At 28.8% G+C, this 19841-nt stretch overlaps 1 long non-coding RNA gene across 2 annotated transcripts; it reads right to left on the bottom strand.

The window, feature by feature from the left end:
* Window positions 1-973: 973 nt before the first annotated feature.
* Window positions 974-9380, bottom strand: LOC107999664 (uncharacterized). 2 transcript variants are annotated; one of them, XR_001766394.3, is made up of 8 exons: window positions 7912-9380; window positions 6928-7272; window positions 6072-6259; window positions 4940-5691; window positions 3148-4810; window positions 2224-2302; window positions 1564-2081; window positions 974-1373 (listed from the first exon to the last, which is right to left on the bottom strand). It is a non-coding gene; the product is annotated as an uncharacterized LOC107999664 (long non-coding RNA). The 2 variants fall into 2 exon arrangements; XR_003698104.2 differs by having other exon boundaries at window positions 974-2081; window positions 4940-5174; window positions 5284-5691; window positions 7912-9378.
* Between the last annotated feature and the right edge of the window lie 10461 nt (window positions 9381-19841).

The raw sequence follows: 19841 nt of genomic DNA, 5'->3' as shown, positions 1-19841 counted from the left end.
TTCCCTTTCGTTCACATTGTTCTTTCTCTCAACCACAATTTAAAGAAATGGTAAATAATAAAATCTATCATATTTGATTTTTTGTTTCAATACATTTTACGTCGAAATATATATTCATTTAAATACAATGAAATTTTATTTATCGTACGAAATCTTACATATGTAACGAAGTCTTACATAGGTTGGCTATTCGAACAAAGCCGAGCTTCAATTATTTAAATTACTGTCGAATAATTACAACGCTTTTAATATAATTAGAAATGTATATTGTATTCTCAGTTGCACCAGACTCAATTATTATTAGATTCTTTTTATTTTATATTATGCGAATATTTATGCAAAAATTTTGAATGTTATTAAAAATTTGTAGAATGCAGATGAACTAAAAAGACACAAATAATATCTAAAATAAATAATAAAATAAATATTATGATATTCAAGAAATAAAACATGTCTATTTAATTTCCATTTTTTTAATCACATTCATAAAAATTCGCAATCTATTTATTGTGCTTGAAAAATTATTTCTAAATTTATGACGCCAGAAAACGTGTTAATTGGAAAAATCATAATTGATGAGAGAATCAGATGGATTTTATTAAATGAACAATCTGGTTATGTAAATGTATTTTAAGATATATATATATGTATACACACATATATATATATATATATATATATATGTATACATATATATATATAAAAGGAATTTTACTGAATTAAAAAATTGTCAAGAAAATGATTATTATTATGATTTATAAATGATTTATTTAAAAAACAGAAACTTTCTTTGAAAATTTTTTTTAAAATAATTAAAGTTTAAAAATACTTTTTATATAATGTATATATATATATATATATATATATTTATCAATTTTTCTCTAATTATATTTAATACAAATTTTTTTCATGTTCACACAAATATTTAATTATTATTTGACTTATGTAAGTAAGTAATGATTAAAACAAACCATTTTGGGCGTAATTAATTTATCAAGAATTATAGATACATTGTAAAACGCTTTCAACAATTATATTTCCAATGAATAAATATTATTGATATTGAAGGATGATTTAATCGCGATGAATAAGTAATAAAAATTTATTCGTCGTCTCTAATCCTTGTTTAATGTTACTACGTGACTTGACTTAATTTCAACCAAATAGTTTCTCTTTCATCAGCATTTATAAGTATATATAAATTATCGATGATTTTTCATAAAAAATTCAAAAACTGTTGAATTGAAAAAGATCCTCAATGACAATTGTGATAATTTTTATAGATAAATAACTTCTTTATTTAAAATAAGTGCTCATTGCCAATGTTAATTTACAAAACATATTCCTTCATCAATATGAAATTTACAAGATATCTATAAAAAAAAAAGAAATAATTAAATATTTTATTAAAAAAGAGTTTTGTATCTAAAATTGTAAGTACAATTATCTTTCAAAGTAAAATCAAAAGCAGGATGAAGTTCACTCTTATCTAAACATTTATATAACACGAAAGGAAAAAGATAAACAAGAAACGTGCAATTGATGACTTCGTGATGTATTAACCTTTTCCAAAGTTTCCAAACGGTTACGTAAAAGCAATAATTATCAATAACTTGGAGATAACTAAGAAAAAAAATATTGTCTCTTCTTGATATGTAATAATACGAATTCTATTCTTTCTTTCTCTCGTTTTTCATCAATCGTGTAAGTACATATTTAAGGACAAAATTGGAGAGCAAAAGAATTAAAAAGGATCGTCCAATGATTGGCTTAATATAACAGTTTGACTCATAAACTTGTTAGTCAAATGAGGTCATCCGTTGATCAGTGGACGGAAAGTGATTCACTGACACTTAACGTCATGGATGATGTAACTCAAGATATAGCTAGAGACGATGATACAAAGTGGGCTCCGGAATCAAATAATGGCGATGAAATGAAAATTGAATTGAAAGAAATGACAAAATTTTGGATAATTATGTCTTGTCTTCGCTTTTCTTTCGTCTCTTTTTCATCGTTCGTTAATTTGTTATCGATAAAATATGATTTCTGCCAATGGTTTTCAAATTGGAGATCGAAATCTACAAGAGGATAATAAAATTATATGATTTTTAAATTTTTTTTTCTTTATATATAGGAAGAGTTGGAAGTTATTTAAATATTACAAAAGAAAATGATTTGTAATTCAAAAAAGATTGTATTAATTTTTTAAATTTTTCTTACCTCGCATGAAAGAATTGTAAATTAAATTGTAAATTAAATATCACAAAAAACATCGAAACTCGAAAAAGATTGAAAAATACTGAAAAATACAAATAATTATTAATTGTATATTTTTTTAATTTTTTTTATTCTATATGAAAATGGTTGCAACATTAAATACTTATTTAAACATTAAAAAAAAAATTCACATCATTCACAAAAACAAAAAATTGAAAAACATAAATTTACACAAATTTTTAAATAGATTTTCATATATGTTCGATTATATAAAAGCATATCAATTCTCAATAATTAATGTTTATTAAATATGAGGACGATTTATTCGAAAAAAAAATCACAAAAATATCATTAGTCGATAATTGCAATTTCGTTCACGTCCAACATTTTCCTTTTGCAGTGAGCATAATACGCAATCGAAAACGACAAATGTCACGCGAGTTCTCGCGAATTGCTCTTATCTCGGCCGATTATCTTCGTTTCGTAATTCGAAACTGCAACAACCAATACGTGAAAGTTGGCGAAATTTGACGTATTGCAAAATAGTGAAATAGTTTTAAAAATAAAAATTTTTATTTTGTGTATTATGTTTAGAATCATGATTATAGATTGTAAATTATTGAAACTTTATAAATATTTTTTTGTGATTTTAAATATAATATATTAATAAAATTATTGAAATAATTTTCAATAAAATTTTTCTTTTCAAAAGCTTTGAATGCTTGATAATTTATATATTCTGACTAGTGTCTTTTCATTAATAATTCTTGCTGTTCGTATTAAATATTATTTTCCGTTTATTTTTTGCATTATGCATCGTTATATTTCTTGTCGGAAATTTACTTTAAAATGAAAATTATATATTGACATAATAATATAAATTAATAGTTAACAGAACTGAAATGAAAGTTTCTGCAAAAAAATTACCTTATCTTAAAAATCTTCAGTTAAGTAATGTCATTTTTTATATTATTGTCACCATTACAATTTATAATTCAAATATTTAACCTAGATTTCTTACTAAAATAAGTAAAGTTTACTAAATAACTTCTTTTTTACTTAGATATCAATCTAATCGAACATTTCAATATCTCTGTCTCAATTTCACTTAATTTCTTCTCTCGCATCACGCACCACTAATAATTCAAATCAATCCGATTTTTAAGCGACCTAAATAAAGTCATTATTACATCGCAGCCATTGCAAAATTTTCTTTTCTGCGCATGCACACACGCGACGAAATAGGGAGTCTGCTTTTTCACAGGAGCGCGCATCTTGATTACATTTCGTAACGTGAGATTCGTCTAAGAGGTTGGTTGGTGGCACTTACTTGGTATAATGCACGCCGATTTCGTCACTTTCGAGTGATCTTCGAACGCTCGACAATAGAAATGAGCATGAAAGGTTACGTACAATGTAGCCAGCTACGATGGAATAGTCGGAGAAATTCAAAACGTTATAATGTTATTCTAAAATCTAATAAAATTATGATAATTGAAATTTAAGATTGTAATTGTAAAGAAATCATGAATAAAAAATTTTTTTTTAAAAAATAAAGTTAATTTTGACTTAATTAACTCAATTATTAACTCAAAAGTATCATCGTATTTAAGTATAATCACGTCTAATTATTAAAAAATAACTGATTGACAAGTGAGGATATTAACATATAGTTTAACTCTTTGAAGTTTTCAAAGCTCAACTTTAAAGATTGAGTCATATAAAGTTTAGTTAAATTATTTGCTTTAACTTCAAAAGCCTCAAAAGCTAAACCTCGAGTCTTAAGTTTTCGAGCAACGAGGTTAACTTTCAAGATTGTCAGCCTTTGAGGTTAAGCTGTGAAGCTTCGATTATTCGAGCAATTTCTAATTTCAAGTATTATCTTAACAATTATCTTACAATTTCAATACATTTTTGTTACAAAAATCTCACGATCTAATATTTGAATTATAATTTTCAGTCATGACATGAACAAGACAAAAAATTATATGCTTTCTTAATAAAAAATATGATTGGATTTTTAAAATTTATATCTAAATTTGGTAAGACATCTGCAATCTAATTATTACGTATATAACATATTATATATTGCGTATTTAACATATTAAAAAATCAACATTTTCGATAAAATTTGTAGAAAAATATTCTCCTTTAATTCTTTCGTAACGTTCATCGTTAAACTTATACAGATTCCATGGCACAAGAAATGAGTTCGAGATCTACCCACGATCATTTTTCTGAAAATATCAGGTGACGAGGTTCATTGTTTCACGCCAAACGTTTCCTAATTGCGAAAGAAGAATGCTTGTTCACGAGAAAATCCGCTTTACAAATCGAGCCCTTAACCGGCTTGCAACGGATTGTCGCAGTCGCGATCAGTTTATGCCAACAACAGTTTAACATCAAATAATTGCGGTTTCACCACGATTTGTCATCGAGATCCCGACGATATAATTGTTTTTTTTATGATTCTTATCTTCACTGTGAGACCATGAAACAAATTTTGTTGAAAATTGTTTTAGTTATGACAGTATTTTCCAATTTTTTGAGGAATGATTTTTTTCATGGAATTATATCTGTTCTGTTATATCTGGAATTAAATAAAAACTTTTAATAAAATAATAAATTATTTAAATTTTATTTTTAATTTGAACATTATTTATAATTATCAAATCATGATTTAGACTTAAATTAAAAATTTATAAGTTAAAAGACTTACTTGTGTCGTTTTGTTGTGTACAAATGCTGAATAATATAATTCAATTATTAAATGTTAATGAATTGTTAATATTGAAACATTGTATTATTTTAAATTATAAATTTGTAACATAAATGTTTATTCCTTGAAATTTTCATTATATTTTTGAATATCCTTTTAAAAATTATAAAATTATATAATTATAAAAAATTGTATATTATTTCTAGCTTCCAATATTTACTTCTTCTCATTATTTCTAATATTTTAAAAATAGTAAAAATCATATGTTATTTCTTTTCCTTTTATTTTTTCTTACCATAAATTCACATTTCTTTTTCAAAAAATATATACATATGTCGACTCACTGTTACAATTTTTCTTTCATGCGCACGTGTATCGTACAGTAAAGTCTTTCTTTTATTTTTGTATCATACGATCTGATTCCATGGACGTTTGATCGTAAAACATCACTTATAGAATGATGATGCGTTTGTAAATATGCGGATGGCGCCCAAGCCGTTTCGCATATTTGTACACGGGGTTGGCTAATTTTACCACGACCCCCGGCTCTGAATTACATAAATTATTTCGTATGCGTAAAACCGGCTTTTTACGATCGTGTGCCATTCTAAAAAATCATCTGCATCATGGCATGCATGGTTCCAATTTACTTCCACACGCTTTCCAACTTACTTTTATGTTTCTTCCTTCTGGAAAAGATTCGTTTCCAGCCGGTAATATCGTGCGTGACATTGCTGATTTAATACACGAACCTTAAAAGGAGAAACATAAGCAGAGCTTTCATGGTCGAGCTCAGGTCAAGGAGAAATTGTAGACTTTTTTTTTTTTTTTTTGAAGAAAGGTTAATTTATTCTATATTTGATAAAATGTTAGATTGTGATATGACTTTTTTATATTTCTCTAAAAATTTAAAATAAGAGAGATATAATGGTAATTTAACTCCTATTTCATTTTCATTTTCTGCTTAATCATATTTTTCTATATAATTAGTCGATTTTTTTAAATTTCAGAAAAATATGATATAATCTCTCACGTTTCCGTAGTTTCACAATTCTTCTATAATATTCTTCTATAATTATATATAACGCAACTGGAATTGATTAATCTAAAAATAGACTTATCTTCTTCATACCTTTATAATTGACGTTCACCTCAACATATCGGATAATATTCTCATAAAACCAGTTCCGTTCCTTATTGCTACTAAAGATGATCATGATCGTTTCATGGTATCCGTTGATCGATATCTCTTGCGGATAGTATGTGTTATTAATTGTTAGCCAACATGTTCTTGCCAAACGACTAGTTGCATCAAGCATCCTGCAATGCGGATAAAAATTAACGCAACGAACATAATTTTTACTTTTAAAAACATTGTCATCGATATCGATGGAATAAATTGGATATATAGTATAGTATCTTTGAAGAACAATTTTTTGAATGTGAAACGGTGTGTTTGAATATTGCTCAAATAATTTGCTGAAATAATGGACCAAGAACAATTTTGCTAGGAAACTTTTTCAAGTTAAAATTTCATGAAATTAATTGACCGAATTGGTGACATTGGGACGAAGGAAATGGATAATAGACTTCCAAGCAATGACTTTGAACTTATTCCATTAATTTTCTGGTTTCGTATTTCATGTTAATTTAAAGTATTTTTGCAGCATGTATAAGAGATTATTAATGGAAGATTGTAGTTGGAAGTATAAATTTTTTCATATTTATAAGCGATAATAATGAAATTAAATATAATTGCTGTATTATACTATAAATTGTATATTATAAATTATATAAAGCTACATAATATATACTTATATTATTTATTATATTATATATTTTATATTATTAATTTTTTAAAAAAAAGATAAATAAATTGTAAATCAAATTTTGTTTATCTTTTTACCCTTTTTAATATCCAATCAATCAAATGCCACGATCACGTCGAAACGAGTCATCGCGAAAGTTTTCTGTGGAAACGGTATTACCTAGCGTTCTGCAATGCGGCCGATTCAAATGTCGGCGGAGAAAGGCGGGTTTTTCGAGTGTCTGGCCGTGACCCGCTTCGAATTACATAAGTGAGAGCCGGCTCGGTCCCAAAGTCGACTCAACCAGCATCGAGCGAACGAACCGCGCGGGGTGAACATCCAGACAAGGTCAGAGTCGTACGATCGAATCACTAGGATGCATTTGCGGTGCACTTTGCAAAATTCCTTCTTTCCTCTTATGCCTATGTGTATATTCTCGAGAGTAACGAACATGTCGCTTTTACTTTCATAAAATGAATATCGAGATCTTCGTTTTGTTGAAGTTTAAGATGCTCAATTGTATACCTGAAATTAAAAACCGAAAGAAATTAATTTCGTCGAATCACATTGAGTATTTAATTATACAATTAATCTTATACAGATTACAGAATTATATAGTTAATCTTCGAATTAAGATGAAGATTTAATAGATTAAAATTTAAAATTTAATATTTTTCTTATTTTACGAGCTTAGAAAAAGAAGAAAAATTCTTGAGTTATTTATTTTCGAATATTCTAAAAAAGTCAATATAGAATGATCAGATATTTAACTTAGATTAACTTAGAACATTCTCGATCAGATAAATTAAAAAAAATTTAAATTAAAAAAAAACGGATAATCGACTTATGAATTATCTGAATTAATTGACAGATAAATTCTTTCAAAATAATTGCTTAAGAAAAAATAAACTTACGAAACAGAAATTAAATGATTTTCAAATATGAATATTTATTATGTAAAAGAATATATAATTACCAGAATGTAATTTTTAATAATTTTCAGATATGTTAGTTTAAATACATTACGTATATCTTATGTGTATCTATATCTTAAATAATCAATGTTCTATTGAAATCTAAAAAATAAACTTCAACAAGCATTTTTGTATATAACCTCTACGTTTATTTTAACTTCCAGAATCATCCTTTCAATTTTCTACCTACCTCATCCGCATATCTTGTATATAGTGGCAACAAAAATAGTATATTCGTCGCGATCGTCTTCATCGCGTTATATTCTGGAGTCCACACGTATTTACACATAAATCGTCTCGAATTATTCTGATTGATATCACCAGAACTCGAGTATTATAACCTGAAAATAATCCCTTACGTAACGCGAATTTGCGACTAAACGAACACACACAATTCGGGTCGCGCTGCCATCTAACGACGGCGAATTGGCGTATTTGATACGATAGAGAAGTTACGGGATCCCGTTAAGAAATTAATTCCTCTCGCCTTGGTGAAAGACTTAGTTACGACATTTTACATTTGGCCGGTGTGGTATGCAATTCGAAAGAAAATTGTTGGGTCGCGGTCGTTGGTATATTAATGGTAAGAATACGATGAAGTAATCTGTGTGTAAGAAAACGAAAGCGCATTTAGAACATTTGAACGAACGTTAAAATAATAAAATCAACGTGTACGATATTTCATTATTGCGACGGATCGATAATGAATTAGACTCGAATCGATGTCATGGGATTGGTCAATCGTTTTGTGAAGTGAATAAAAAAGACTTGGCATATAAGATAGGACATATAAGAAATGATACATGTGATTAATGATTCTATCATATTTCTATAAATTTAATCAATTGAAAAAATATTGCATGGAACATAAGAATGTAACAGAATTAAGAAATAAATAAATATAATTACTTTTTATTTTTATTCTAAATAATAATAAAATATATTTTTTATTCAGATAAGAAAATTAAATTATCCAGAACTATGTGAAATGACATGAATGCTGACATGCTGCTAATAGAACAAAATTTTAAAGTGCACGATTAAAACGTCTGCAACATTTAACAGCGTAATCTGACAGTTTCTGTTCATTATTCTCCTCTTTTTTCCTCCCTCTCATAAAAGAACGAGACGTTTACGTTGGAGTTCATAATTGAAACTCGTAAAGTCGATGCACGGATTTGTCCCGGGGTTCTTTAATCGTGTAAGCTTACGTAATATGATCCAATTTAGCACGAGTTGGTTCGGTTTGTTCGTTCTCCAGTGATACATGGCTGGGCTAAACGCAATTCTCCAGTCTCATAATTATCGAGGAAATCAGCCAAGAAATCCACGAACTCGTAAAAAGCAACGTTACCATGTGGCCTGTCGATGTAAATTCAATCCGAACAGTTTTACGTCAAGGATCGTGACGCGAGATATCGTTTGTATATCGTTTATTAGAGACAATTTGTGATGTAACTTTTAGAAAAATAAAAAAACTCTTGAAAATTTTTATTTTATTATTGCTTATCTCATAAGATTTCTTAAAGATTAGACTAAAGAATTTTTTCGTCAAATTTTTATCGAACATTTGGTGAAATTATTAAACTATAAAATTTTTGTGAATATGAATGATAAAAATGAAAGTTTGAACAGAGATTTGTTTTATTTCTCAAATATCATAATGTGTATTTTGTTAAATTTTGCATAAATATCAATAAATTATTATTAACATTTCTAAATTAATTATCTTATTAAAAAAAGATTTCATGTAAGATGAAAAAAAAATGATTCCAAATATATTAATTATCGAGTAAATGTAATATAAAATTCGAATATAATATAAATAGTGAAATATAATATAAATAGTAAAATAGATATCAGCTTAAATGATATAACAGTGCGAGACATTAGCCTCTTTAACTTCGTTTTAACGAAACAAATGGTTTCACTAAATCTTTCACATCGTCTTTACTAACATTGTAAACTTCAATCGTTTGAAACGCCTCCAACTTCTCGAACGTTCACCCATCGACCAACAAGACTTCCAACAACGCGACGAAACGTTACGAGGCATTCTTATCTACCGGCAATATCTGCTCGTTATATAAATTGAAATCTTTCCCACAATAGATTCTAGCAATCGATTCCGCGGTTAGAGCACGAAATGTAGAGCAAAACATAAGAAATATTTTCCATATATTTTATCATATATTTATATGATAAAATATATATTTGTTAACTTTCACGTATATTCGTTAATTAATTTTTTACACATTTATTTATTAATATTCGTTATTCATGATTTCGAAGAAATACGAAATTTCAGTCTTTGTTTACTTACTTCCTAACCTATTATATTATTATAATTCTTAACCTATCTAATCAAATCCATGTTTTTGTTTCATGTGTATTTCGTAAAGATATGAAATTAATCAATATTTATTATTTTTTATTTAATATAATTATCTACTAAGAATTTCAGAAATTAAAATTTATTAAAAATTTTTAAAAATCAGATTTTTATCTATTTCTAATTCACTGTACAAATATCAGATATTAATATGAATACATATGCTATAATCACACTTATATTTCAACGCAGACATCGAGTATCCTTGTATAAACGCAGTACGTATTTCATCAAAGTAACGCGCCGTTTACGCTTTGTGACGAAGAAGCAGGCAATAAACGCGTGGTAAGAGCACTTTTCCCTTAATTAAAATGTCTCCTCGCATGCTATCATTGGCCGTCTCGTGTACTACGGACATTGTATTTTATTAGACCGTGATGTCTCATTTCCGGTAAAAGACGACGAGTCACACGTAGATTCCTCTCCTTTCGAATGATCGTCGCTAGTGTTCTCGTCCAATCCAGTTTCCTTTCTGCGTAAATCTACTTTTAGAGACCATTATTTCTAGTGACTTCTGAATTTATTAATTTATCACTAGAAATTGGTGAACGATCTTTTATGCTATAGTAATCTGAAATTTCGAGTAATCGTTAATTTAAGATATTTAATTTAAGATATTTGTTTCAAAAATGGAGCAAATTGATCGGGATGAGTTTTATTAATTTAAATTTTTTTTTTATCTTTGGCTATGAGAATGTTTTTTTATATTATTTTTAATATTTGTTATGATAAAAAAAGAAAAAATAATGACACGTACTATCATTTATTTTTTATTTTTATTACTTCGAAAATGCAAAATGCTTTCATTAAAAAACAATCAAAATTTCATTAAAAAATTTCAAAAAATATTTATGAAATATTCATTATATAATTTATGAATAATAATTTTGTAAAAATCGAAAATTTTTTTTTCTTTCGTTTTGACGTAACAAAAAAAAGAGATTACTTTTTCAGTCCAGTTTTCAGTTTCACAATTTAATAAAATTAAAAGAAATTAGAAAGAAATTAGAAAGAAAAATATATTACAATGTTATATTTTGTTTATTAATATATTTATATATACAAATCAACATAAAGTTTCTTTCATATTTGAAATATATATCATTTCTTACGCATACTAAAAAAATATATCGAATCGAAAAAATCGAATATATTTTGCATTACATATTTTATTCCAAATTCTGATAACATTCCAAATCGTTATATAACCTATATAAAATATATTCTTTAAAAACTTCAAAAGTAATTCAAATATACTATGTTTCTCAATTATAGGTATATTTCGATATATCTTTGACCTTTCCATTTTATTTGCATACGAAAATTCGTCTAAATATGATTAATATAATTTTTATTGGCGTCTACATTTCAAGGTCAAGCCGCGTAACTCGTCTAAAAATGGTGAATATCAGATCAGAAATGAGGGCGCTCTCTCTCTCTCTCTCTCTCTCTCTCTCTCTCTCAGGTATACAATACGGTTATATAGAAAATTACGATCGAGCATCCAGATAATTCATCGGACCGAATAAATGTCCAAATGGGATACAAGCGATGACTTACGCAAGATTTTTGATTGCTCGCCGCTCATCCTAGTTATATAAACTGGTAAAACGTATCCCTAGCAATTATGAAATGACGATTACATTATATCATATTATAACTTTCCTGCTGAGTAATTCGAACGTGGAATCCATAGCGATGTTGTGAAACTGGTGTTATTTAAAAACTACTTAAAAATCACGAACAAACGATATTAAACTTCATCTGATTTTTAAATCATCCACTTATCAATTTGCTTCTTAAAGAAATGGATGCAAAGCTAGATTATATATGTACATAACATTTAATGTCGTCGTCAACACGCATATAATGTTTAGTACGATTCTTATATCTCATGCTTTATTTATTTCATAACGGATTCAACGAAACGATTAATCATGATATCCGCCATGACTTCTTTTTAACTATATTGGCACAAAAAACCGACAAAAACGTGATTTAAATACTTCGTATTGATCGTTAGATTATACCGTATCATAAGATTATACCGATCTCGCGAAGGCAGATCGCCAAACCGCAATAAATCAAATCCCGATCCGCTGTCATTCTTAATTTCTATAAAGGTACCGATCTCATGAATTCTCTGCACCGTTTCCAAACAGGTCAGCTGTTCGCGAATGCCATCTAATGAACCATGTTTAATCTACATCGTACAATTTGTTCAAACATTAAACGACTGGTTACGTAAGAGTCGTAGCGGAGCGCTGGTATCAGCGTCGATCGTTGTATAAGCGTGCACGATCGCAAAGGGTTTTACGATTAATGGTTCTAACCGTTTTTCGAAGAATTGCAACTAAATTGCACAAGATAGCGTATTTTCTTGATTGATCAACCGTGCAACTTTACATCAATGTAAAGAGCGATTTAGTTTTTAAAATAGAGCAGATAGATAGTTGAATAAATTTTATTTTGAATTTTATTACGAAATGCTCGAATAAAATTTTATTTTAAACAGCAATAAAATTTCTTTCGAATTCTTTTTATCGATCAATCTTTGCGAAAACATCGGGATTTACAAAATTCGTGGAAGAGGCATGAGCAACGTGCTTCTAGTCACGGACCAAAGCAACTTACATAACAAAGTGATCGTTACCGAATAAAAGCAAAATGAAGATCATCGCATAGCGTTCACACAAGCGACACTTACTCTCCCTCCAAAGCAAACTTCGATGAAGCGGATCCCACAGCAGATAACGAGACACGATCGTGATTCCAATGCAGTGGATGATACCACCGCGATATCGTTATCGTTTTGTTCGATCGTGGAACATCAATGTTGTTATGACTCGACGGTAACGATAAAGAATTAAAAGTTAAGACATTGAGAAGTTCCATCAAAATCAACGCAGACAGAACGTAAACAATAACGAGGGAAATCATTGAATAATTCAAAACAATCTACTAGAAATTCTGAATTTTTTTACAAAGAATTCTTATGCATTATTAAAAACCACTAGATTCTTATGCATTATTGAAAACCAGTAGAAACCAGTAAAAATTTTATGATTATTTTTAAATTGTTATTTAAATAAATTTCGAAGTTTGTTCGTAATATATATGATATACGTTACATATACCTGTGCAATACGAGAACTATGCGGTCGAGTTCTAGCAACTGAAGGTAATTCTCCGCGTTCTATTCACAGATAGCAGGAAGCGTTTCTGTCGTGTCGATCTTGTATCATGTACTAACCGAAGTTGCGCAAAGTTCAGTGGTCGTAACGATACAACTTCAGTTTGATACCATGCGCGTACATTCATGAATCTCGCATACTAGGAATTTTTGTTTCATTCTTGATTCTCGTTTATGAGAACTATTTTGACTATTACGTTCCACTTACTATGAAGATTTCGTTTTTAATTACATCTCTTTTTGAAAGTGCTTAATATGTTCCTAAATATATATATATATATATATATATGTATATTGGTTTATAGTTTTGAAACTATTTTGCAAATGCACTAATGAAGATAGAAATGTTTTGAAAAATGTAATAAAAATTAAAATACAGTAAAACGAGATAAAATGGAATATTATTTTATACATGTACTTGTACTGCTATGTATGGTTATTTTAACAGATGCATATTCCACGAAAGGAAGCTTTTATCATATATAACGTAATCGTTGATGAAAAAAATTTTTAGAATTGATATATTTAAAATTTCAAAATATTTAAAATCGGAAATTGTTAACGTTTTATTATTTTCAAATAATTTAATAGACTTATTATCTCAGTAGTAAAATAAAAAATATTATAGAAAATTTATTGGATAAATATTTTATTAAATACTGAAATGATATTGCGTTTATATTATAAATTTTATAAAATAGAAGGTATATAATAAAAAGTAAAATAAAATCAAGGATAAAATTAAAGAACATCATAAATAAATTAAATATTTTATTAATCTATAATGTTTAAAATAACTAATAATCTTTTTCAATAAAAAAAATAGTGCTAATTCGTAAATAAACATTGTGAGAAAAAGAGAGAGAAATAATCTGTAATTAAAATTCAAAAATGCAAAGAAGAAGAAATTCCATAAAAACGGCGATACAAATTGATTGAATTTTGTGAAATCAGGTACCGAGGCAATCTAAATAGAGGTGAGTAAAAAAAAATGTTGGTAATATTATGGTACCGAGAGTTAACGCTGGAGTCGGTGTTGCCTAAGGAGACGTAATCGCGCCATTTTCGTAACTGCATTATTACGAAGATAGGTATAGGCACCTATTTGTTGTGCAAGACTCCGAGGTTATTCGTTACGTCGCCAAATCCAAGCGAATAATCGTTCTCCGTTGTGTTGTTTTCACTCGTGCATCTATGCACGTACGAATGATAACGGGCAAGAAAAATTTCTTAAACCGGCGGATTGTCCTTTACGTAATTAACTTCAATATTCTCAATCGTTATGTGAATTCAATTCAACGTCAATATAATATCATTATCAATATTTCTTATCTCTCGTTCAGACGAAAATTTTATTTAGTTAAAGTAAATAGTTTTTTTTATTTCTTTTTGATCGTTAAAAACAGGTTAACTTGAGATTAAATTTTTTGCGTTAATATTTTTTTATCTTATTCGTTGTAATAGAATAATGAAATTAGATTAATGAAATAGAAGGAATTTAAAAAAAGAAAGATCAGTATAAAAGTAGCATTGGCATTCCCTAAAAAGCAATGAAAGTTAGGTTAGGTAATAATGATAAGATTATAAAAATAATAAAGAACAAATAAATGAGCTTCACATTCTAAAATCTATTTAATATATTGTATCTATCAATAAAATATTTATTAATAATATTTTGCAAAAATAATTGCATAATCTCATTTAAATATTGATAATTCTATTTTTGAAATATTTATTATCTAAATCTTCTTTCCAAAACGCAATTATGGATACAAAAGTCATGTTCGATCAAACGATAAATAATATATACTATTATTTATAAATTATTAACAACTTATTAGTAAATTAGAATAAATGAAATTTTAATAATACGATAAAATTGAAACGTATTTTATTAGAAGAACTAAAAAAAACTAAATTAAAAAATTTACATATACGTTTAAAATTATTTATTCAATAACAGTAATGAACATTTCATATTTACATCTATATTCTTTGTCCTCTATAAAATATTTGATCTCTTAAAATAAACTAACCTCACTTCAAACGGAACGAAAACTTAAAGTTCGTTGTTCACACGACTGGAAAGAAACGGCACGCGTGACCGGGAATCGCGATCGTTCTGCGAATCGAACATCGGATAAGAAAGCAAGGAAAGAAGTGAAGATCAAAGCGTTCAAGCGTCCTCTTGTTGAAATCACAGTGATCTAAGTTTATTTCTTCACTTTTGGAAAACACATTATGTAACTTCTTTGTTACGTAACACTCACAATACGATGTATGGTATTACATAAATAATGCGTTTAACCTACGAAACCAATATGCGCGATAAAAAGGATCGAAAGTTACATAGTAAATATTTTTCGAAGGATTTTTATGAAAAATCACAATGTGAATATTGAAATAAAGTTTACACCGATCGTTATTGCAATGCTTTTGAACATGAATACTCTCATTGTTACAGTGAATCTAGTGTAAGCGATATCGAGATTGCGATACGAGATATAAACGAATCGAGCAGGTTGATATCAATAGCTTTCTTATAAGCAATAGAAAGGTCAGATTGATACAAAGAAGAAAATTGAAAGGAAAAAATGATAAAAAAAAGATACGAAAGAAAATAAGTTTCTCTATCAATGAATCATTGATAAAATGAAATGATAACCAATTAATTTAGATCGATTAATTTTTATATTAATTTCCTTCAAGAAGGAAATGAATTCGTTAGTTTTCTGTCAGTATAATAGAAGTATATGTAGAAGATGTATATCTGTATATAAAAAAAAATAAAAAAAAGGGTAAAAGGAAAAAATAAAAATAGATATCTTAGAGTTTTTTTGTTTCATCGAGGTCGTTGCCATTATTCGTTTGTTGTTATTCAAAAATAAGACATTTTTATGCGTATAAATATATAAAAATAGATAAGAATATTACATTCGCGGAATCGATAAGTAAAAAAGTTTTATTATAAAACACAAACTATAAATACAAAAGAGAGAAAATAATTAATAACAGTAGTATAGATATTAAAAATCTTGACAAATAAGTCAAGTATATAAGTATTAGATAAGTATAATCAATGTTTAAATATCAAAGTCAATATTTACAATGTAATTATAATTAATATAACTTTTACTTTTACTTAATCAACAAGCTTCCTTTCATCTATTCCTACAGTTTACAGTTTACAGATAATATATTCATGTTCAAAATTAATAAATTTTTCATTATGAACCAATACAATTCTTTTAGATATTATTCACAATCAATAAAACTTCAAACTAATATAACATCTATTGTAATTAATAATATTTATTTTTTGCGTATATTTGCACTAGATGTAATATTTGAACATTTCAAAACTTCTTAATTTAAAATTTGAAACATATAAATCTATGGCTATATGAGGGAAACTTACAAGTAAATTTGCAGACAAAATTATTTCATCTTTTTTTTATTTCAAAAATTAGGAAGAATCGTTATTATAATTTTTCTCGTATCGTTTAACAAATATTGAACGATGAATACTAATTAAACAACAATCCAAACCAGCGGCGCAAAGTCTGACTAATCCCAGTAACGTTTACTCACTCGATTTCATCATATTGCTGCTCGCTCCCCGCGAAGAGGGATCGTTACGCAAAAACCAAATGTCTGGTCTAAGTTTCTCCCGTTCATCCGCTACTGTTTAACTCGCCTCCTTTCCACCATTGCCATCTGTACGAAATAGTAAAGACTAAAACTCGATCATTCCCTTCCTCCTTCTATCCCCTCTTCCGTTTCACCTTTCTTACAGTTATCCGAGTCGCGGCAACGGCTGTAGGAGACGGCGGAATGCGAATCGAGCGGAAAAACAACGGCAACGACGGTGGAGGAAAACGAAGAGAAGAAAGAGGATTCCGTTTAACACAATCTCCGGTTACATAAACCATGGTTGGATTCTCGGGCTCTCGAGATCGGGCGGGCGGCGACTTCTCTCAGCCAGCCACACATCGCGTCCCTGGTTACGTGTAAGTAAAGTGGATACATACGTGGCTCACTCACGTGCGTGAGGCGCACGCGTGCGGCCAAGTCGTGTTATGTAAAGTTTACGACAGTTTCTTGAGAAGCATACTCGAGCACGTGGTCGTGGCCAGCAGGCCGTCGATCGGCGTGCGACGGTTAGCACGTGTTTAACGCCGGTGGAAGCGCGAATTTTATAACATTTCTTCGACGGTCCGTGGTATTCGAAGCATCTACTGTGCAATCAGTTGCCAAATAAGCCGCCACTGTCGATTATTAACCCGTGATGTCAACGAATTTTTAATCGTAAAAGTCAATTCGCTTAGATTTACATGATAGCCTCCGGATAATATCCGCAAAGAAGTTTGCACAGAATCAATATTTGATAAATCAATAATTTTTTGTTATTCACTTTTAGTTGAACAGATGACCGTTTAGGACTACTGTTGGTTAAAAACTCACGATGCGGCTAATAATCGCAGCGGCTAATAATCGATGTTAAACAATAAATTCATAATATTTTATATCTTTTTTAGGTTTGTGAATAATATAAAATTTTTTTATTCGTGGAAACATTATTTTTTGAAACGTTTCATGTTAATTACGAAGATCATTGATATATTTATTAATCCTTTTAAAGACATGATATATGTATAGGTTTTGTTCTTTTTGAATTAAAATTTTTAAATTAGAAAAGAAAAAAACAATCTGTTGAAAAATCTTTTATTACAGAATTTTTCTTTAATGAAAACAAAAAATTCGAGGCATTAATAATATTTTATTTTATTTGACAATCATTACTTTGAAAGTAAATATCTTCGATGTCTTATATCATCTCCGAATATAATATTCTTTTAAAAAATAAAAAATAAATTGATTGAATAATTTTCTTAAACCTTTATATAATTTTCTTACCATTATACACGCTAAATACACAAGTCTGTTGTAATTAACATAAATTAACTCGTTTAATTTGCAAATTGAATTAATTTCCTAATTATGTGTTTATTTTTCGAACTAACGTTATATAAAATTATAATTGTCAACGTATGCATACGGATATTTATTTCGGATATTTGAGGGGAGAGACGTGCTTAGGATTAAGTAATTTTAGAAGTGACGATGATATTTCTTTCGATCCAATGAAAATTGCGCGGTTATAGTTAAATGCTCGCATTGTGATCCATTTTGTATTGTTAGCCAAGAATAGAACACAATGGGAATTTGTTATTATGAAAACATTTTCGAAAGGGAGATACGATAAATTATACGTATCTCGGCCCGATATAAAGCAAATCTGTGTAAACAGTAACCGCCTATTATATAATGATGAATCAATTAATACAGATAATTACACCAGCACCGAGAGACGAGATATTTACGATGTAGCTATTCGTCTACGTTACGCGATATCGATTGCATGACCGCGTTCTGAGAACGATATCGAAAATTCTCTCTCTCTCTCTCTCTCTCTCTCTCTCTCTCTCTCTCTCTCTCTCTCTCTCTCTCTCTCTCTCTCTCTCTCTCTCTCTCTCTCTGTCGACGAACATTCGACTTCCCACACGTTTCCTCCAGTCGCCAGAATATTTATTGTTATTTATTATCATTTTTCTAGAAATCGATACGTTTTGAATAACGACTCTTGGTTGTATACAATATCTTCGTTAACATTGAAAAATATAATTTTATTGTTTATAGAGGCGGGGCTGAACTGAAGAATATAAAAACCGATTCTCTTATATAAGAGAGATTATTCGCGAAATCGGTATCCACGTACGCTTCTTATATAGTTATTTTGTCGCGCGATAATAAAAATATTCGCCCTGTAATAAGATAAAAGATTCGAATCGTAATCCGATGCATAAAGGCCGCCATTATGTTTTTGTTATTTTCTTTTTTTTTTTTTTTTTTTTTTCTCTCCTCCTTCTTCGAATTAATTTCGCACTTGTATCATTCCCCCTGGGCGAACGTTTTGTAACATTTCATCTTTTGCTCGTGTCTTTGTTACGCAATAACGTAGCATGCTATACAGTGGATACTTTGTTGACATTTGTCGCAATAAAGAAAGAAAGTAAACGTTTCGTAATAGAGGGATCACTATGGAATGTCTTCCATGGTTTTGATTACTCTATTTTTAAACGTTGATTTCGGGTTTGTATTGTGGCATTCCCACAGATTGATATATGTAACCCGAAAATTCTAGAGGCGCATAAGATCCTACGCAAATATCATCCAACCGCAATTTATAATTAGACAAGTCGGCTGTTTCGTAAACAGACTCGCATCCTTGATAATTAATTACTTGGCGAGCGAAAGTTACATACACTTTTGGCCTCGAATCTTGTGGTTTTTCTACTTTTTCGCAAGTCGAAGTTGATCGTGACTCGGTTTCGCTTATTGTGCTAAATCGAACATTATTATTCCTGATTTTTCCATGATACAATTTTATTTGTGACCGTTTTTTATTCCTTAGTTATAACGCGAAGAGAGAGAGAGAGAGAGAGAGAGAGAGAGAGAGAGAGAGAGAAGACGA

Source organism: Apis cerana, linkage group LG6 (genome assembly GCF_029169275.1).
Source record: "Apis cerana isolate GH-2021 linkage group LG6, AcerK_1.0, whole genome shotgun sequence".
Classification (NCBI taxonomy): Eukaryota; Metazoa; Arthropoda; class Insecta; order Hymenoptera; family Apidae; genus Apis; species Apis cerana.
This window is presented reverse-complemented; position numbering and strand designations above follow the sequence as displayed.